The sequence below is a fragment of the Hyaena hyaena genome, unplaced genomic scaffold (assembly GCF_003009895.1).
Source record: "Hyaena hyaena isolate Hyena2069 unplaced genomic scaffold, ASM300989v1 scaffold_229, whole genome shotgun sequence".
Classification (NCBI taxonomy): Eukaryota; Metazoa; Chordata; class Mammalia; order Carnivora; family Hyaenidae; genus Hyaena; species Hyaena hyaena.
The window spans coordinates 1,657,777-1,675,433 of NW_024080861.1; the positions used below are offsets into that span (position 1 = coordinate 1,657,777).

Consider the following 17,657-nt stretch of genomic DNA (forward strand, 5'->3'; position numbering starts at 1 on the left):
CAGATTACATTCATTATCAAAATAAATCCCTGAGCATCTATGGAGAGCTTTTGCCGGGAGGACTCCCCATGTTGACCTAGGACAAAATTCACTTGGTCGCTCAGGAACCTCCTTCCTTCCTCTCGTCAGTACCGTCACAACTGCCCATCAACAACGATAACTCTACTCCGAACTTCCCAGCTTCACTTAAATTGTGTTTAATACCACCACTCTCCCTTGCTGCCCCCCTCCACCACCGAAATGGCCTCTGCTGTCTGCAGCTGCCGAATGCCACAAATAGCTTCTTGTATAATCTGACTTAGAATGCACCCCAAACTAGACATGTTGAATGGCAATGTGAATGCTTCATTCAGAGAGAACTAAAATGTGTAGAATGTCCTAAAAACATCACAGTGGTAAAGAGGATCATTTGGGAGTCTTGGGCAGAGAACTGCTTTCAGCAGTAGCCTGCAAATTCTTCTCAGGGCTATGCAAATGGCAAGAGAAGGGTTGCAGAAGATTCCCACAGTGATCAAAGGATTAGCTAATTTCCCTCAGCCGGCCCTGTCTGGATGGGGTCTCCCTAAAGTTGCCTCCATTCCCCACACACATTTGTCTTCTTACTCTACTGATAAAATGCCCTTCCTCTCAATCTATTCATGCTCTAGCATCAATGATCCATTCTTAGGTTAATTTTTGAGACTGTTTGCCTTAATGTTTTGTGTGTCCCACACATGCACGGCAAGCCCCACCCCCCTGATATTTTTGTGGGGTCAAAGCCAAATTCAAGCAGTTCACTTTGCAAAGTCAGTTACTCCATCATTTGATATAATGGAACAGCACGTAACAAGAGGGCAGCTGGCTGGCTCAGTCGGAAGAGCGTGTGATTCTTGATCTTGGGATTTTGAGTTTGAGCCCCACGTTGGATGTAGAGATTACTTAAAAATTAAATCTTCTTTTTAAAAAAGTGACAACACATAATATTCATGGGTACATTCAAAGAAAGAGGATAAGCATCCATTTTTAGGAAATGGATAAGAGACGGAAAAGAACCAGGAACTGAAAAGCCTCTACCCTACAGAGCTGCAACAGTCTAACCTCTATGAAAACTTCCCTTAGGAAATAGCCTGCAAATAACAAAACCTTCCACACAGATAATGGCTATCTTCACTTCACAAATTTAAGGGTTTTTTTTTTTTTTTTGAAAAGCTTCCCTGTGTGTTGAAATTGGAATGTATTTTCTGAATACCAAGTATATTGGCAATCAAATGATTACTGGAGCTAGAGAACAGGGAGAATAAGAGTTAAAGGAAACCTCTTTCGGTTGGTAGGTAAAAATGGGAGCCAGGACGACCAGGGACTTGCATTTTACCTGCTCTCTTCTTGTCATCCTCTGGGTCTCAGATTAACTGACATTTCCTCGGGAAAGGAAATCTTTCCTCATCCTCTGACTCTGTTTACACCTCCTATTAACCACCCTCATCAAGACCCATACTTTTCTTAGAGCGCTACTCCTTGTTTTTGTATAGCTGTTTGCTTAGTGACTAACGTCCCACTAGACACATGATCTGGACAAGATCCCGAGGCCACGGCTCTCTGTATTCACAAAGCCTAGGGGCTGAGCACCAGATCTGACACAGCGGTAGGCCGAAAAGTATTATTGTATTAAAGGAATGAATTACAGAAAGAAAACGTTTAAACACAAGATCCAGAGAGTTTAGCTTTCTTCTGTGGTATTGAAAGATAACTAATGTTCATTTCAAAAAAATCACTTCATTCATTCCCAGGCTTGACTTGTTCGTTGCAGACACCACGCGCCAAGCACAGCACTAGGCCCTAGAGAAACAGAGATGAAGTCAACCTTCTCTCAGAGTCTTCCTTGACCCCTTCGTCTCCCATGCTTTCTCCCCATTACCCACTCCTTTGTGGCTTATCCCTCCTAACTGTACTTATCTATCTCCCCTACTAGGACCTTCACTCCTTGAGGATGGGAACTGGGCCTTCGTTGGCTTTGGAGATGCCAGTACGTTTGTTGACTGAAGAGCAAAATGAATGAATAAGCAGCCTTTTCCTTGTCTGTTAGGAATTCCATTGGATATAAGACTGATAAAATCAAATGGTAATAAGACACATTTTTAAACAGAGGGTGCCCTCTAATGGGAACTAGAAGGAAATAATATCAGAGAAAATGAGAAAACATGACATAGCAGGTGACATGTGATAAATGAATGAGAACTTGCTAGATGGAGAAGGACAGGAAACACATTCCAACTAAACAAAAGAGCAAGAGCAAAGAGAGCAAGTCGTTTGTATGTTGGGAATCCTTGAGTTATGTATAGAACGGAAGGTGCACATCGCCTGCAAAGCCCCAAGCCACCTTGCAGAATGCACTGTAGAATGTGAATGTCTAGAAGCTGAAACCACATTTCCCAAACTCCCTTATACCTGGTTTGCAAAGCTGGGACACCTGGTGAATGACTGAGGACATGAGTCCACACTGCTGCTGCTCTGGCTATTTCTGCTGGTAAGTTTGATTGTTGGGGTATTTCGGAAGGAGTGCCGACTGAAGTGTCCGTGTCCAATCCCTACTTTCGTGTGGATGGGAGGCAGAGCAGGTGGCATTTGCTTGCTAGTGAGGTATACAGCTGAGGCTGGGAGTCAAAAACCGGGTGCCAGCTTTCTGGCTGCAGTAGAGTAATGGCTCCCTTGGTAAAAGTCAGTTCTGAGATGGTGTCTGGGGGGTTATTCCTGGGAGTTCTTCTTGGACCAGTTTCCCAAGCTTTTCCAATGATTGTATAAGTACCATGCACCCTGTTAACTCTGCTTACACTGTGTCTGCAACTGAACCTTCCTGAGAGAATCTGCTGGCCCCCTGGGATGACCAAGTGGTGTTCGTAAGAAGGGCAGGGGGAGAGACGGCTGGGAAATATGCACCAGTCTAGTTGTGAGGCACCCTGCCTGTCAAGTTAAAGAGGTTAGACCTCCGTTAGTTAGTTAGGGTTAAATATCAAAAGTTTTCATACAAGATAGTGGTCTGTGTTTTAGAAAAAAACTTAGAGGCAAAGGAAAACTGAATTGAAAAGGTAGGTAAAAAGGTGGGCAGATTCTATAAATCCAAGGTGAACATGTTGATGAAAGAAGGAATGGGGGTAACTAGTCTGCCCTCCTTTTGTTAACCTTTGTCTGGGTCATGGTTTCTGCCTCTTTTATATGCTTTATCTATTCTACCTAGACACCAACAGTCCAGGAGTAGAATGCGTCCACCCACTGACTTGGGTTAGCCTCTAGCCTTACCAGCCTCTCTTTTGATTTCATAATGTTGGGCAATGTGGGATGAATACTTTTGTTCCTGATTATTTGCTGCATAGACTGATTTTCTTCTAAGCCTGGAGTTTGCATAAACAATACGGTCACGATAAAAGCCCATAGCTTCAAAATCACATATTCTCTGTATTTATTTTTTAAATGCTGACTTTCCCCCAATCTTAGTTATATAGAACTGATGTACTGCATCAGTTCGGATAAAGAACACACAAGAACATCTAACCACTATCAGTATTAGGGAAAGAACATCAGACAACTGAAACAAGACAGCCGACACCTTGTTGAAGCGGCCATGAAGGCAGTGTCAGAGTACTTAGATGGGAACAACGGAATCTACTCATTACGCAAAAAGGATTTATTAACAGGTATTAAGGAGCTTCCAGAATCTCCAGGAGGGCCAGGGGGTGAGGAGTTGACAAGCCGCACTGCCAAAACTGTCACAGTGAAACACTGCTGCTGCTGCCACCTGCTGTCACTGCTGATCATGTGCAAGTCTGGATGCCAAGTGTCCACAGAAGCCAATGCAAAAGGCCAATGGTGCCAGGATTACAAGTTGATGCAAACAACCTAGGCAGCTACCGCCTGATTTTCATACTGCGTCCATATTCAATACTGGCGGACAGAGCCATGGTCACATACTTGGACTCTAGCTGCAAGGGAGTCTGGGAGTAAAGGTATTTGCTTGGCTACCATGACAGGAGGAGTCAGGCCAGACCAGGATTGGGGTGAGCCAAAACAGAACCTGCTGCAGGATTCCTAGCCACCATCTTCAGGAAGAACAAGCAGTAAAATCGGCCAAACTTAATTGGGATTTGTAGTCTCTCATCTCAGTTTTGATTCAAATCCAGAAATATGGCTATAACACTAGAACTCCCCGAATCAGAAGTTGAAGCATTTCACTTAGATTGTACTAGCAGCCTCCAAGAACTCAAGTAGTATTCCACACTGTGAGCTGTCGAGTAGAAAAACTCAACAGAGTCCAGAATTGGTTTCTTCCCATGGGTTTCCTTTCTTGAGAACTTGAAAGAAGGAAGGAAGGAAGGAAAGGAAGGAAAGGAAGGGAAGGGAAGGGAAGGGAAGGGAAGGGAAGGGAAGGGAAGGGAAGGGAAGGGAAGGGAAGGGAGGAAAGGAAGGAAAGGAAGGAAAGGAAGGAAAGGAAGGAAAGGAAGGAAGGAAGCAGGGAAGGAAGGAAGAGAAAGAAAGAAAGAGAGACAGAGAAAGAAAATCACAGGTTTTTTAAAAAGACATGCTCAAATTCATGTCATATATGAAAAATAATGCCAAATAGAGGTGAGATGTAAGCTTCACAGCAAGAGAATGAATAATCTAGGCAATGACATAGTAACTTCAACATTTATACTTCTAAAAAGCCACTGAAGACTAAAACACTCTATAGGTAAGGACCTATTGAGAAAATATAACTTTTCGAGCACCACTGCACAAATAAACCCTCTCTGAATCAGGCAGAATAAAAATGCTTTACCATGTATTTAGTGATATCTTCACGAGTATTTTTTCAAAGTATAATCCATGGTAATAACTGAATAGAAAGCATATCTTCAAAAGAAACTCTATTCTGCTCTTCAATTTTTCTTTTGATAAAGTGAAGACCTTCAACTTTTATCAAGAAACAATGGCAATCAAATGGAATTTCTATGTATCTCATTACCTGCAAATATTTATTTCTTCATAAACACCCAGATATTATAATAAAAGAATGAAATATTAATGTTCCTATCCAGTTTAAAAAAAAAAATCAGAGGGACGCCTGGGTGGCACAGTTGGTTAAGTGTCCAACTTTGGCTTAGGTCATGATATCATGGGTTCATGGGTTCGAGCCCTGCATCAGGCTCTGTGCTGACAGCTAGCTCAGGGCCTGGAGTCTGTTTCAGATTCTGTATCTCCCACTCTCTCTGACCCTCCTCTGCTCATGCTCTTGCTCTCTCTCTCTCTCTCTCTCTCTCTCTCAGAAATAAATAAAACATTAAAAATTTTTTCTTAAATAAAAAAATAAAGAAATCAGAGAGCTATCATCCTTGATGGAGAAAGTAATTTGCTCCCATCTCCATACATGAATAATTAAATTTTGCAAGGCAAATAGGACATTTGTCTAAGATATCTTTCCTATTGTCCATGATACATAGTCCCCATCAGAAGATCAGCAGGAAAGCAAGGGAAATTCTGTAAGCAATCCTTGAAAACAAGCACAGTGTATGTGGGTTGTTCGCAGTGGTATCTTTTCTCTGTGCTTCAGAAAGGAGTTTCCTCCACACATAGCTAGGGGGTTCTAGAAGGGTAGTGAGAGAAAGATCTGGAACACACTGGCAGTATTTCTTATTCCCTCCATTTCAGGAATCAGCTAGGGTTGATTAATAATGCTTTTCTTCACATATACATTGCTGAAATTTTCTATCTTTAAAAAAAAAAAAATCAGAGCCATGTCTATCCACGATATAGCCTGAGTGAAAAGTTGGCCACGTCCACCTTGAGTTCAACTTTTTGCAACACACACAGGAACTTCAATCAGCTCTCTTTGACCACCATATGGAGAACAGGTTGTGTATGGGCAAGTAGAATTAGGAAGCTATTGTCATGAACTACGCAATAAATGATGGCAGCTTGAACTATCCTTAAAGAGAGAAATGGGTGGATTCGAAATAGATTTTGGAGGCGGAACAGAAAGATTAGATGTACGACCGAAAGAAAAGGAGGGATCAAAGAGAACTCCACTTTTTCCCAAAGGTGCTGGCTGGAAGCTGGTGATGCCATTTACTGAGAAGGGGAACCCCGGAGGAGGAATGAATGTTGGAGGGAAAGGAATCCAGACATGGCACGTGGGAAGCAGCCTACTGGACGTGCATGTGGAAATCTCACGTGGACAGTTGCATGAGGGTCAAAGGAGAGGCCAGTGCTGGAGATTAAAACCACTTGGAAATGAGCATACAGAAGGTACTTCAAGCCACCGAATGAGAGCATGTAGGGAAAGGAGGCAGGCACACAAAAAAACAGAAGATTTAACCCTATGGCTCTTCCTTAGAAAAAGAGGAGGAGATTCCACTCCAGGAATGAGAAGTGGCTGAAAAACTAGTTTCTTGACATCCAGAGAGGAAATACCTTTGAGGGGGGTGGGAAGTGGAGTAAGCACATCCACAGAATGGGCTAACAGAGCAAGGAGAGCACCGTGAGCATTGCATCTGGCTACATGGGAGCTTCAGGAAACCCTGAAAACAATACCCAGGATGCTGGAGGGCCAGAAATCCAGATTCTGGTGTGTGAAAAAGCGACCAGGAGGTAGGGAGGCGGGAAGATCAGATGCAGACCACTAAGTTAGGTTACTAAGCTTTGCTCTGAAGACAGAAAAACAGATAGGCACTGAAGGATATGCAAGGTCAAGTAATGTCAAGAACTGAAATAAGTGCTTAGAATTTCCTTTTTCAAAAACTGTTTGGTTCGTTTTTCTTCAAGTTCTTTTCATTTGTTTCCGAGTCCACAAGCCACCGCAGAGCCTTTTTTAGATTCCATTATGAAACAAGATTCAACAATCTAGGTTAATGAATGACAATAATCTTCAAAGCAGAAAGGCTGGGAATTATTCTCTGAATTAATGAGTTTCATTAATGGAAAAAAAAGAAGGGGTCTCTTCCACTGCCCCCCCCCCAATGCACACCCTTTCATGACTTTTTTTTTTTTTTAATTTTAAGATAAAAAAGCTAGAACAAATAGTTCCAGGAATAGAAGACAGTAGACACAGAGAGGAATTCTTGATTGGTTTACTGATTTGTAATCATGAATATAAAGTACTAGAACAGAGATGCAATTTCAACTATGAAATCTTTTCCAAGGAGGTAAGAATGGAAAAACCCAAACCTGTGTCTAAGCTGTAGGTCCAGCCTGATGCCAAATGGCAAGATTGCTCTGTATGTGAAAAGCACAGAATAGTCTTTAGGGAAACAAGAGAAAAAGAAGAGCTAGAAGCAAATGGTGCTCACACTGAGCTTAGTTTTCATGCACAATATTGCATTTAACTCACATCACAGCCCTAGAGGGTTAGGGCTTTTATTTATCCCTGTTTTTCAAGTTGGGGAAATAGTGGCTCAGGAAGAAGGTAAGTAATTTTCAAAAGCCATAAGCATGCCAAGTGGCGGCTCAAGAATTCAAACCAGGCCTGGGATGCTGAAGGCTTCCTCCTACCTACTCACCACATAATAGGACCTCTGGGAATAGCTAAGGCAGGAACGAGCACTTCTTGAAGCAGACAGAGAGCTGAGCCCTACACAGACTTAAACAAAGCAGGAAAACTAAAGCTAAAATTAAGCCTGGGCTTTAAGTCAACTTTGTATTGGGTATGGAACAGTGCACAAAATGGAAGTGTGCCACAAAGCGGATGCCCATGTCACCAGTACCCAGATCAAGATGCAGATGACGCCGAGCTCCCAGAACTCTGTTCATGCCCTTGTAGTCACAACCCCCACGCCCCAAAGTGACACTACCCTGACACAGTCACCACAGACTAGTTTCACTTGGTTTCAAATGTTTAATGAGCAGAATCACACTTTCTGTGTTTAGCCTATTTCACTTCACACTATGCTTGTGAGATTCACCCATGCGGTGCGTGCAGTAGTAACTGGTTTATTCCTACGGCTGTACAGTGAGGAGAACACTTACTCATTGCATTATTAAGGGCCATTTGTTGTTGTCATTGTTTTTTCTAGTTGTGGCTTTTATGGATAGTGCAGCTATGAACATTCTCACAGAGGTCATTTGGTGAACACATTTCTACCTTTATGTTGGGCGTACTCTAGAAGGGGAAGTTGCTGGTTTAGAGGGAATGTGTATATTCAGCTTTAGCAGATACTGCCAACAAGTCTTCTAAAAAGGAAAGACTAGTGCAGGGACTTAATGGTTTTCTTTCCATGGTAAACAGGCCCTCAAGTAAAAACAGATTTTTAAAATATTGAAGGATAGCCTAAAAATTATCACAGGGCCATCCTTAAACTATCAGAAATAAACTAAAAAGAATCTTTCTGAAAATCATCTGAATGATGGAAGCCCTGATTGCCAAAGCTAAAGAGAAAATTGGTCGAAAGGGTCTTGAAAAAGGGTGGGTACATATAGCAAATGGGCTGTCGGCAAACTACGCTGGAGACGGAAGTCTTTGGCCCAGGACCAACTACTAGTTCGCACCCTGCTATGTGAGACCTCAGGGGACCTTCATGCCTCCGGGCTTTGGGTGTTTCAAATCTGAAATGGTAAAATGGCACTACTTGAACTCTAAGTTCTATTTTGGGCACAAAACAACGTGAAGCAGACAGAATAGAATATAGAATGCTTCCGGCTTCTCAGAAACAGCAAGGACTCAGTCCTACACACTCACCATGTAACATACACAAAGCTAGAAGATATAAAAACCATGGATATACTTTGGTTGCAAAGCAAAACAAAACAGAAAGGCTGGCTGGGCTGATACATCAGGGCAGCTCTAAGGACTAGTTAAGTGTTAGAGAAATATTTTGGGATCTTATGAGGAAGTGTTGTAGAAAAAGAAAATATTTGAAAATATTTAGCAAAATGATCCCAATATTAAAAACATATTTTAGGAGCACCCAAGTGGCTCAGTTGGTTAAGTGTCTGACTTTGACTCAGGTCATGATCTCGCGGTTTGTGAGTTCAAGACCTGCATGGGGCCCTGCATAGACAGGACAGAGCCTGACTCAGATCCTCGGTCTCCCTCTCTCTCTCTGCCCCTCCCCTACTCATTCTCTCTCTCTCTCTCAAAAATAAATAAACGTGCATTTAAAAAAATAAAATTTTTTAATGTTTTTATTTATTTTTGAGAGAGAAAGAGAGAGACAGCGTGAGAGGGGAAGGTCAGAGAGAGAGGGAGACGCAGAATCCGAAGCAGGTTCCAGGCTCTGAGCTGTCAGCACAGAGCCCGACGCGGGGCTCGAACCCACAAACCACAAGATCATGACCTGAGACGAAGCCATACGTTCAACCGACTAAGCCACCCAGGTGCTCCTAAAAAACATAAATTTTAAAATGTACTCTTGGGCTCCCAAGCTATAATGTTAAAATATCATATTTTGCCATACAGGGCGCCTGGGTGGCTTAGTCGGTTAAGCTTCCAACTTTCACTTAGGTCATGATCTTGCGGTTCGTGGGTTCGAGCCCCGCGTTGGGCTCTGTGCTGACTGCCAGCTCAGAGCCTGGAGCCAATTTCAGAGTCTGTATCTCCCTCTCTCTCTGACCCTCCCCTGCTCACGCTGTATCTATCTCCTAGAAATAAAAAAAAAATATTTTTAAAAAATCATATTTTGCCATAAACTGCTCCCACTTCTCTTCCTTCTCATATATGCTGCTTCCCTGCTCTCTCTGTTACCCAAACACCTAGGCCATATGAAGCTCATTCCAGTGGGCTTGCCACTTTCCTCCCATCCTCATTACAAGGCTTTCCAATAACTATGTTCCTTTATCCTTTTCCTCGAGTCAGCAGCTTGATTTCTATTCTTTTGTTTAAAAATAAAAACATGTAGGTTGACTAATTTTGGTTTGACTAGTTTTGGCTACATCCCCTCAGTTTCAAAACTCAACTTTCTCTGTATCACTACTTTCTAAAGAATCTCCTCTTGTATTTAAATATCCTCTTTTCTACTTTTCATCTGTAATACTAGTGAATTTGAAAATAACCTGACATATGGTCTTGAGTTGAATGAAATCCATCTTGATAGTTTGCCATAAGAAGTTTGTCTTCTTTGATACCTTTTGGAAACTCCCCCAGCATCCATTCTGCCTCTTTGCAGGATAAGCACTTAAAGATATGCTTTAAAAGGTAATACACCCTGTCACGGGTGTAACTTTAGCTTGTCTTTGCTTTGCAGTGTTTAAGCAGGAAAAGCAAATTGAGCCAGCTGTATAAGCAGTGCACAAATCTACGTCTCCCCTCCTCGGTCTCCTCCTTTTTATCCTATTGACATAGGAGGTCGAGACCAGCTCTGTGAGGCTGCACTGGGGCTCATACAGATAAGGATTTCTTTCACAGTTACATATTTTGGAAGCTGAAGTTAAGTACAGAGGAAAACAACACCACGGAACACCAAAAACCATACAGACATTCGGATGACCGTTCCAACTTTACTCACAAACAGCAGTGTGCAAGTCTGCAGGAGGGAAGGAGAAAGTGAGGGGGAAAAAAGTCTTTTTAAAATCTGAAGTGACAAAAGAGTTCATGAAGCTTATAAGGCTTGTCACGCCATGAAAACAAATCCCCTCATTTCCATCGGTGAATAGCAGCTGAATGTATAGTTCACGTTAAATGGCAAGTCAGAGTGTCAAAGGATTACCAGGGTCCAGACATTTGCTGTGGGTATTTACATATGAAAAGTAGAAAGAGGTGGGTACAGACCAAGACCCTTACCAATCCACTTAGGAAACCAAAAACCCAAAGTGAAAAGATCCTGTTTGGCACTACAGTGTGACAAATACCAGTCAGAAGCGCAGAGGCTGTGAGCATTTAACACACACAGGACAGAAAGAAAAATGTCAGTTAACAGTCACTGGGTCTGGCCAAGGTTCCAGGCAAAGCTTTACATCCATTACCCCATTTAAAAGTTCATGAAAATCTTATCAGTTAGGGAATTACCACTTGCCTTTTAGAGATGAAAGAGCTGAGACCCAGGGAAGTTAAGTGACTTGTCCCACGGCCATATAGTTCCACTGGCGGAGCCAAAGTCATCAGTGATTAGAAAGCCCCAAACAAGAACCTGTGAATTGGATGCCAGATCCTTCTTATTATTTATTCCTCCCAAAATTCCTGCTCTGAGGTACATGGGCCATTGTCCAATTCTCATTTTGTAATTTACTGGGAACTGGCAAATTGTCCATCTAAGACTCACACGAAAGGATTATGGGAAGAAATCAAGTTATCTGACATAATCATAAGGCTTTGTAAGTCAATATAATTTCACATGACTACATGATAAGCCTAAAATAAAGATTTTATTTCTGCTATTTACTTTTTAAAAACATATTCCTAATACTCCAAGAATAACTGGAGTAATAGAGAAGTGACGGAGAATGGCAGAATAGAGAGAAAGAGACAAAGGTTTCCATTCAAAAGAAGAGATGTGAACATATTTAGAAAAAGAAGAAGACGAAAAAAAACGAAAAACAAACAAACAAAAAAAAACAAAGCAGATCCAGGTTAACGACTGTGCCAAGTTTTAGGATCAAGTTAGAAAGGAAGTGCACAGTGACAATTCAGGAGCCATGTAGTAGACAATTTAGTACTAGTGTTCGCCTGGACCTCACACACTACTGTGCAATGGGTTTGCTCTCATATTAAGTATATGTTTCTTTGGAAGAAAACAAATATGCTAAAATGCAAAAGAGAGACTGGCTTAGAAAAGAAAATGTGGACAATCTCTGAATGATGAAATTAATGTGCCGATCAAATAAAACTCATTCCCAAATTAAGGAGTACAGCTCAAATTTGTTACACCTATAGGGGCGCCTGGGTGGCTTAGTCGGTTAAGCGTCCGACTTTCGCTTAGGTCACGATCTCGCGGTTCGTGGGTTCGAGCCCCGCGTCGGGCTCTGTGCTGACTGCCAGCTCAGAGCCTGGAGCCTATTTCAGATTCTGTATCTCCCTCTCTCTGACCCTCCCCTGCTCACGCTGTCTCTCTCTCTCTCTCCTAGAAAAAAAAAAATTGTTACACCTATAAAATGACTAAAGCAAGCAAGAAAAAAAAAACTGTCAGCTTTGTAAACTTCATCAGCACCGGTGGCCCATAAGTCAGTAGCCAGTCTTTTTAACTTTCATTCTTTGACTAGTCATTAAAAGAATTATTTATGAGCCTGTTATTTCATGTTTGAGAAGAATAAGTGTATAATTCATGACTTTTCCCCTAGAAAGATGCAGGCGGTCGTCACTTAATTACTACAAAGGTGAGTGATTAAATAGGGTTATCAACTCTGTTAATTTCTGACTCTATTATCATCCCGTGCAGACCCAACTCTTCTAATATTTCAAGCCAACTGATACCAAGCCAACTGTTTTAATATTTCATACAGACAAATTCATCAACATCGGCAAAGCACAGCCCAGACTTCAGACTTTTTGCCCATCTTGCACTTCACAACTAAAATAAACGGCTTTTAGAATTGAAATGAGAGGGGCGCCTGGGTGGCTCAGTTGGTTGAGCATCCGACTTCAGTTCAGGTCATGATCTTGAGGTTCATGAGTTCAAGCCCTGCATTGGGCTCTGCACTGACAACTCAGAGCTTGGACTTGCTTCGGATTCTGTGTCTCCCCCTCGCTGCCCCTTCCCTGCTTATACTCTGTCTCTCTCTCAAAAGTAAACATGAAACAAATTAGAATTCCAATGAAAATACAGTATTTCTTAAATGACATTGAATCAACTCCTGAATTTTTATTAGCAAAAAAAGTATATTTTAAGGCTTTGTAGGGGGGCTGGACAGAACAGCTCCCATAAAGGCAATATTAGAAAAACAGTACAAAAAGTAAAGATCTCAGATGTCGTGCATTTACACAACACTTGGAAAAACAGAGCAAACTTTTGATATTCTATTACCAAAAACATCTTTATTCCTCTGATTATTGTTAACTGCTCCTGTACAAAATCAGCATATAATAATGTACGATCAGCCTTGATTTTTCCACCGGAGGCCTTAGAGGTCTGAGACACACTGAGGGGCATACCCTGGATCAGCTATGATGCTCCGACATGAGGGAAAGATCTCAGATCAGCCAGAAATAAAGACACCTTACAGCTGTCAGAAAGGGCCTTCAATTCTAGTGTTTTCAAGCTTGGTCCATTCAATATAAAGGTCCACCTGAAATCAAGTCTTCCCAACAGAAAGGTCCCCAAACCAAGAAGCTCCCATGCTTCAGCCCCATTTTTTGTTTTGCTGGGGTAGTACTTTTCTATGGCTATTGTAACAAATTACCATGAATTTGGCAACTTAAAACAATACCCTTTTATTATCTCACAGTTCTGTAAGTCCAAAGTCCAGAAGGCTTCTGCGTCCTTTGTTTAAGATTTCACAAGGTCTAGAGGCACCTGGATGGCTCAGTCATTTAAGCATCTGACTCTTGATTTTGGCTCAGGTCATGATCTCACGGCTCAGTTTCGTGAGATCAAGCACTGCACTGGGCTCCATGCTAACAGCGTGGAGCCTGCTTGGGATTCTCTCTCTGCCCCTCCCCTGCATGCTCTTTCTCTCTCAAAAATAAATAAACTTAAAAATATATATATATTTCACAAGGCCTAAGTCAAGGTGTTGACTGGCCTAGGCTCTTATTTGGACATCATGGAGGAAGACCTACTTGAAAGCTCATTCAGGTGGTTGGCAAAATTCAGTTCCTTCTCACAGTTTCCTAGTGGCTCCCTTCATCTTCAAGCCAGCAACGCACCGACTCCTTCCCACGCTTAGACTCTCCCTGACTCCGCGTCACCAGCACCTGGGATAAAGCTCTACTCTTAAAGGCTCCCAGGATCACATTAGGCCCACCTGGATAATCTAGGCGACTCCCCCTTCACGGTCACTGAGTGGAACCTCAAGTACACCTGTAGAGTATCTTTCTGCCACGCGGTGGGACACAGTGACAGGCACGGCACAAGGGATAAGAGTCCTGGGGGGCAAAATTCTGTCCATCAGAGTTTGCTCCACAAAATGGAGCTTTTCATTATCTGGATGCCTCGATGCCAAGACTCAGAATGATTATCAATTTCACCTTGATAATCAGTAACGGATCAATGGTTGTTTATGTGTGCTTTTCTCATATGGTTAATATTTTCAGTTTGCACCACTATTCCGGGTGACGAATGCTCTATCGCTAGTCCGGAATACCTAGCTCTGGTTCGCAACATCCATGTCACTTCCTCGTACAGAGCACTGTGGCGCTGCATCCCAAACATGGTTTTCCCAGGTAAAATCCAAATTATTTGAGGATGTCTTGGCATAGTCACTTCTCCTTCCAAGGCATATCATCTTAACTGAAACTTTTTGTGCATTTCAACACCTGAGAAATTATTTATAGAGGACAGCTGGGATGAGGCACAGCATCCCAGGTGTGGACAGTTTATAACTTTATATGTGGGCAGGGGAATGGGTGCTATTTTGTTTCTAATACTAAGCCAGATGATGTACCAGAATTTTCCCCTCGTAGTTTACAAAATTTTCAAGCATTAATGAGTTAATTCAACCAACTGACACTTATGTGATTCTTGGCATCAAGGATAAGGAAAAACACATACTCCCTGCCTTACTGCCTTGCACGAGAAAACTGCAGCAGGACAACATGGCATGTGGAAACCAGCACAGAGCAGTTGAAACCAGCTTAGGAACGTCTGTGGGGAGGACTCTCACAGGAGGTCACGTCTGAATGGAGTCAGTCCAACCTAAACGTTAGTATGATGCACCAGGGGAGAAACAGAGGTTCCTTCTAAGCAGAGGATCCTGGCACATGCAGAGGAAGATGAACAAAAGTGGTAAGTAAATACGGGGGCGCCTGGGTTGCTCATGTGGTTGAGCATCTGACTCTTGGTTTCGGCTCAGATCATGATCTCACAGTTCGTGAGTTCGAGCCCCACATCAGGCTCTGTGCTGACAATGCAGAGTCTGCTTGGGATTCTCTCTCTCCCTCTCTCACTCTGCCTCTCCCCTGTTCTCTCTCTCAAAAAAAAAAAAAAGTGGTAAATATGGAAAGGGGAGTGGCTAGTGGGAACTGAAGCTGAAGGGGAGAATATGGAGGCATTCTTTCATGAAGGGCTCATCTACGTCACGAGAAGGAAATCGACTTTTATCCTTGTACAATAACATGGTGAGGGGACAGAAGAGTGGTAACCAGAGGAGAAACCACATTCTGGAGAGAGTCTAGGTGGATCCAGAACACAAGTAGCCTAGAATCAGGGAGTTAGGAGCCTGATCGGCCAGAAAAAGAATGCCCACTCCTGGGCAGGGCTGGCCCAGGAGCCAGAGAGGACAGACGGGTTCCAGAGCACCGCAAAGGCGGAGACGTACCAGAAGTGTGGCAGACGGGGGACAGGAGGAGACAGGACTGCCAGGTTCTCGCGACATTCCAGGCGCCTTATCTCATCGGATTCCCACAGAACCACCCCAACAAGCAAGCAGGACAGTCACTTCTACGTGTTCGGCGGCTCAGAGTGGTTCAGTGGCTTCCTCAGAGTCCGTAAATGATAGATTCAGGATCCAGAAATGCTCCCTGAGTCCCAGGTTAGCAATCTTTCTGCTTCACGTGCAAAAATTTTAGTTACGGTTAAAAACGTCGAGAAGCTTCAGGCTCATATTCCTGAATGTGCACTTTAGTAACATCTCAACTGGTCATTAAAATGTCAGGTCCGTCATCTTCATTGTTTTTGAGCTGTAAGGACAACCTCTTCATCAAAGTTCTTGTAACTTTTAATAACCATAACAGTTCACAGCGATGAAGGAAAGGAAGAAAGTCCCTAATGCAGCTAAGCGCTCCATCGCTCAACAGATATTAATAGAGCTTCTCTAGGTGCAGTCTGCATAAGGTCCTGAATAATAACCAGCTTGTTCTTATGGTACTCAGCCCAGAGAGGAAAACATAGTGACCAAATCGTATGTATATTTACAGAGAAAATGGGGAACAAAGATTATAATGAAAGTAGAATGAACTGCATACAGGGGGGACCTAGAAAATAATCTAGTGGCCTGAAAAGTTACAAGGGATGAGAAGACCAAAAGGAAGTAAAATTCCAATGGAAATATTCTAGCAGATGTTAAAAAAAAAAAGAAAAGAAAAAAGAAAAAACATATTTGGTCTGCTAAGAGAAAAAAAATCCGTATGTCTAAAGATAATTTTACCACTTTTCTTTTTTGTCCAGGCTCAACTGCCCATTCACCAGACTAGGCATTGGACTGGTGGTGTTTTTTTGTTTTGTTTTTGTTTTTGTTTTAAAGCTAAGAGGTAAGAAAGCGCTTGGATAAGGGTATGTTTCTCCTTGGTGAGTAAGCCCTCAATCCCTTAGTCAGGAGAAGTGCAAGTCCTTCGGAATGGGGCTTGAGAGAAACCAGCAGGACCCGGGCCATTTCCTTGAGTTGACCCGCCACTTCAAAGACCAAGAAGGCACCTGAGAACTGTACCTCCCCTGTCATCACAATGTTTGAATTTCTAGAACTGCTCCTTTATACCAGCTTCCCACTCTCCCAAGCCATTAATGATTGAAATTGTTGCATTAGATTTTTCCATCCAGTTGTTACAGAAAATAAGACTCTGGAAGTTAAAAATCTTTCTTGCTTTGCTTACTGTCTACATGTTTTCAGCTGAATGTAGAAAATATCCCCTTTTCTATTTTAAGTGATAGTCCAAAAGGCCCATTTATTTCCAGAGGGAGTGATGTCTAAAGCCCTTTTCACCTGAATGAGGTTACATATTACGTTTCATGCCTTTAATCTGCATATATCGATTGGAATTCCTTCTTGGTCAAACTGAAGTGCTGGGCCCTCAAGGGGCGTAGAATCTAGTAGGGAAGTGAAATCACCAGTCACAAGCACACACCAAGAGTAACACGTGTCCCAAGGGACATGCCTCAATGAGGGGGTCAGAAGCTGTGCTCCAGTTTTACAATGCTGTGAAAGAAAACCATCCTGCACCTGTCACGAGAGGACTTTTTGCTATGCTTTATAACACACCAAAGCTTAGCAAAACAAACACATGCTTAAGAATGAAAACCGAGGTGCTTATTAAACATGTAAGTGAGCTTTCTAATTTGGATGGGCTCTCTGATCAAAAAGGCCATGGGAGTCAATTTTGAAGAATCCCAACCAAAACTTTATCAAATCAATTTAGTAAACACCAAAGGTACATCTTGGGCATTAAAAATCCACAGGCTATTACCTTAAATGCTAAAATGAGATGGGGTAAAACGATCTCCATTTCCCTTGCGGAGAAGACAAAGGAGTGTCATTAAAGACCAGACCTTCTGTGAGCATCAAACAAGGCACGACTCACCTGGGACTCTTTTTCCTCTTCAGCCAGACTGAAGGATTTGACACAGCTGCAAGCCCTGTGGCGTGAATAACAACCCCTCTTTTCTATGATTTAGTTTTAGCCCATGACTGACACCCCGGAAATAACAAGAAGTTGCCAAGACTCAAGTTTTTTCTCCAAGCGAAATGGAGCTTTGAGCAAAGGAGTGGCACCATCACTTATGGGTTTGTTTGTTTGTTTGTTTGTTTTTTAATGTTTATTTTTGAAAGAGAGGGTGGGGCAGGGGACAGAGGGTCTGAAACTGGGCTCTGTGCTGACAACAGAGAGCTCGATGCGGGGCTCAAACTCATGAACCATG

The 17,657-nt window shown here is 42.5% G+C and overlaps 1 protein-coding gene across 4 annotated transcripts in view; it reads right to left on the minus strand.

The window, feature by feature from the left end:
* NHSL1 (NHS like 1) overlaps positions 1-17,657 on the minus strand; it is a 249,925-nt gene that overhangs the window by 88,259 nt on the left and 144,009 nt on the right. The gene's annotated exons all lie outside the window — the stretch shown is intronic.